The following is a 3980-nucleotide window of genomic DNA, read 5'->3' as shown; positions in this document are numbered from 1 at the left end:
TTTGGAAAAACGGCCGATACGCCTTCTATGTTCTTCTTCTAAAATATAAAATGGAAAGAGTACGTTAGAGTTTGTATATGCGGGATTTGTTTATGGAATTATGCCACGAATGCCGGGCCCTACCAAACTTGCTTGGCCGTAAATGAAGCGTGCTGATCACATCAACAGAATCCCTGAGAAAGCGCAAGCGATTTCGAACGTTTGAGCTTTTGAATCTCGGTCGCCCAATTTATAGGCCGGCCGCCGCATCTCATCTCCTCCCGTTCATTCTGTTGCGTTCGTCTCCCCAACAACAGAAGAAATGGCCGGAGCGATCGCGTACGAGGAGCAGCGCCGGAGGCAGATAGAGGAGAACAATCGCAAGCTAGAGGAGCTGCACCTGCACCAGCTCTCCGCAGCCGTCAGGGAGGCCGCCGGCCCCAAGCCCTCGCCGGTCCGGCAGTCCGTGAAGCAGAAGCGGGTGCCGCGGGACGCCGCGGTCCGGCAGTCCGGCCGTGTTGCCAGCCTCCCCAAGCAGCCCAAGTACTGCTACGAGGTACGTACGCGATCTTTAATACCCAAAAATGTATGTATCTAGGATTAACTTGGTGTAATGTACTATGTATCTAGGATGACTACCCAACCTTGGTAGAGAAGAAGAAGATTAGGAGGAGGAACGTACCCCCATCATTCCTCTCCATGCACCGCAGCATTTGATTTGATTGATGATTGTTTTCAAGGAGGAGGGCGAGCAGCACGAGGAGTGACTTGATTAATCGAGTGTACGCCACAGACGAGGCCAGACTCCATGCCAACTCCAAGGCCCAAGAGCTGCTGCGTAAGCTGGTGCCCGGCGGCAACCCCAGCTTTGTGAAGCCCATGAAACAGTCTCATGTCACTGGAGGCTTCTGGCTCGTAATTAAGCCCCCACTCACTCTTGCATTACTCACTTCACTCCCTTCCCTTATTGAAAGTTGAAACCGTCTTCGTCGATCTGTCTGATGATTGTGGGGCGTTGGTTTGGATTGCTGACAGGGCCTCCCGACGCAGTTCTGCCGGCTGTATCTCCTAGAGAGTGATCATAGAATCACTTTGGAGGACGAGGAGGGTGACGAGTATGAAACGCTCTACCTCGCGCTTAAGACGGGCCTCAGCGCCGGATGGAGAAAGTTCGCCTTGGAGCACAACCTGGTTGATGGTGATTGCTTGGTGTTCGAGTGGGTCGTGTGGAACAAGTTCTATGTGAGTTTCTTATTTCTTATTATGTGTCTAGCTATATATGGAACCCTATATATGTCCTCTAGTGAGAATGGTTGTGCACTTCACAGAATTAGGATATGCGCCGGCAACACCTTCATCATCTATTATTTTGATTCCTGAAATTCATATCAAATGAGCATAAGCCATTTATATTCTTACCCCCCCCCCCCCCCCCCCCCCCCGCGGTCAAAATTACTCTAATCCCATTATCAGAAATACTTACTTAGGCGTAAAGGCCAAACAAAGTACTATAATTATTTCATTGAAGCTCAATCATATTACACCGGCCCTTTGATATACCCGTTGTTATGTAAATGATGCAGGTCTACATTATCAGACAAAGTTCCTACTACAAATGAATGCCAAATCATGAGGGTGTGATATACTGAGATTCGAAGATTCAGATGGGAGCGGGTAATTTGTTCATATTATTGTCAGCATTTGTTGAAAATTTGAATTGAGTATTTTTAAAGTTTATTTATAAGCCCTTTTATTGTGTAGCTGCCACATGGCTGGTACAATCGTGAAGCTTCTGTTTTCGTATGATTCTGCCCGCCATAATTTTGTGTCCTGCATTGCAGTTAGTTGTAAACATGAAAAGAATAACTGTTGGCTAAAATTTTCATTTCTACAAAACTAGTTGATTACAGGGATGCTAGAGCGTTTATAAAATTAATTTGATATAGTGCTTTTGGGTATGTATAGTATGTCTTCGATGGCTTATGAAAGACTCTACTTTTGTTGCCTTGCCCGGTATATGGGCCTCTGAAATGTGTACTCCACTTTTACAAGTTGGTCTGTAGTTTTGTGCATCAATATTAGTTTTCATAGGGAAGTTCTTGGATGATCACAGAAACAATACTAGTCTACCACACACCTTGCTGTGTTTGCAGATTCAAAGAATGATAAGACCACATTTCGTCAACCAAGTTCTTTCTACATTTTGAGTCTTGATATCTGACCATGAACTGTCATATCTAAGGGGAATGCTTTAGGTTACTAGTTTGTAGCTTTCTATACATGTTTAGTGTGTTGGTTTGCGATTTGTTGATGGCCACCAGCACTTACATAGCATCTACTTCCGCACTTCATCCCCCCTATCATACATAATCTATTATCATTGTCTAACCTTAACCTTCTTCCCTTTTTACTAACTTTTCAGTTGTTTTGGTCAATTAGGTCTACTTGAAGGAATTGGACGACGAGTTTGCAAGTTGAGAAGTTCATGGATTCTCATAGTAGTTATATGTTTGGACTTTTATATGGGAACCAATGACATTTGTAAATAATGCATGTTTCCCCATCCTTGTTTCTATCCGACTTTGTGTGATTTCCAATTTAACCTACTATGCAAGAACACACAAGCTGGGATATTCCTTTTGCTTCTATGATCATACAGACTTACTCCCTCTATTTTTCTTTGTAAACCAAGTCCACAAACTCATATTACAGGTACTAAGGTAAAAATTTAATGCCTTGCTTTGTAAACCAATTTTTCTTTTTGTTTACTGGAAAGTTAATACGCCGCATGTATGAAAAAAGAAATAGGAAACTGATTAGATTGTCATTATGACTGCATGCATGCAAGTATTAAACTGGATGCTAGTATGAGAAAATATCGTTAACTTTGGGCAGCACTAGCGATCATACTACTGATACCTTGCTTCCCATCAGACTAGTCGCCACCGTAGGATTAGAAGCACAATAGTCGGCCAATCTGCTAATATGGCCGATGCATGGTTCGCTCGTTGGGTCGTTAATTAATTGCTCATGTAATTGCTTATGCTAATATGGCCCATGTTTGTTGGTTTGGGTCGTTAATTAATTGTTCCTGTAATTGCCTCCGGTTAAAACGTCTGCTGATTTGCTTCCTAATCGAATGCTTCCTAGATTGAACGTTTGCATTAGAATGACAGTACTAGACTGTTAGTGAAAAATCGTTTCCCATAAATCATGCCAAATATCGTTTATTATCAAAAACAAATTCTGGAAAGTTGTGATTTGCTTCCAACAAACAAATATAGGAAAATAATTGTTATTGGAGATACAATTTTGTGCAGCCCAACATGCTTAGGTGGCATGGAAGGATTATTGTTTACCGATATAAACATCCTTTATGAGCATTATTATTTATCGAATCATCCTTTTATGGTGCAAGGGGAAAATAATTTTTATCGTATTGATAGGAATATTTTTGTATCGACGGCAGCATTATTTCTATGCTATTACTAGTAGAAAATAGGGCGTTGATTCTAGCCGTATCAGAGCAACAGTCCCAGTCGCGTTACGAACCGGGACTAATGTGAGTATTAGTCCCGGTTCGAGCGGTTAGGACGCCGGCCGGGGCTCGGTAGACATCAGTCCCGGTTCAAAAGGGACCTTTAGTCCTGGTTCCAGACACCGACCGGGACTAAAGGGGTTGCGGCAGAGTCTCGGTCGTCGCTCCTCCCCGTCCTCTCCTCTGTTTTTTTCTCATAGAAGGTGGGAGGTGTGTGCTACTTTGTTCTCCCTTCCTTGCACATGAGGTGTTCGATGAAATGCCAGAGAGCATGATCCCACTTGAGTTCACAGAAAACAAACATGATATGAGGTGCTCGAGGCACATTTAAGCTTTCTCCTCTTTCTTCTCCTCCGTTCTTCCTCCAAGCTCGACCTCCAACCTCCATTTTCCCCAAGATTTGTCTAGATTTGGCGATGCACCAACTGTCCAAGTGTTCTAAAAGGTTAGCAACTTCATCCTT

General features: G+C 43.3%; 1 pseudogene; it reads left to right on the top strand.

The window, feature by feature from the left end:
- The first annotated feature begins 301 nt into the window (after positions 1–301).
- LOC123059709 (B3 domain-containing protein Os06g0194400-like) lies at positions 302–1598 on the top strand (annotated as a pseudogene).
- The last annotated feature ends 2382 nt before the right edge of the window (positions 1599–3980 follow it).

Source organism: Triticum aestivum, chromosome 3A, assembly GCF_018294505.1.
Source record: "Triticum aestivum cultivar Chinese Spring chromosome 3A, IWGSC CS RefSeq v2.1, whole genome shotgun sequence".
Lineage (NCBI taxonomy): Eukaryota > Viridiplantae > Streptophyta > Magnoliopsida > Poales > Poaceae > Triticum > Triticum aestivum.
Note: the sequence above shows the minus strand (reverse complement) of the source record. Positions and strands in the feature narration are given on the sequence as shown.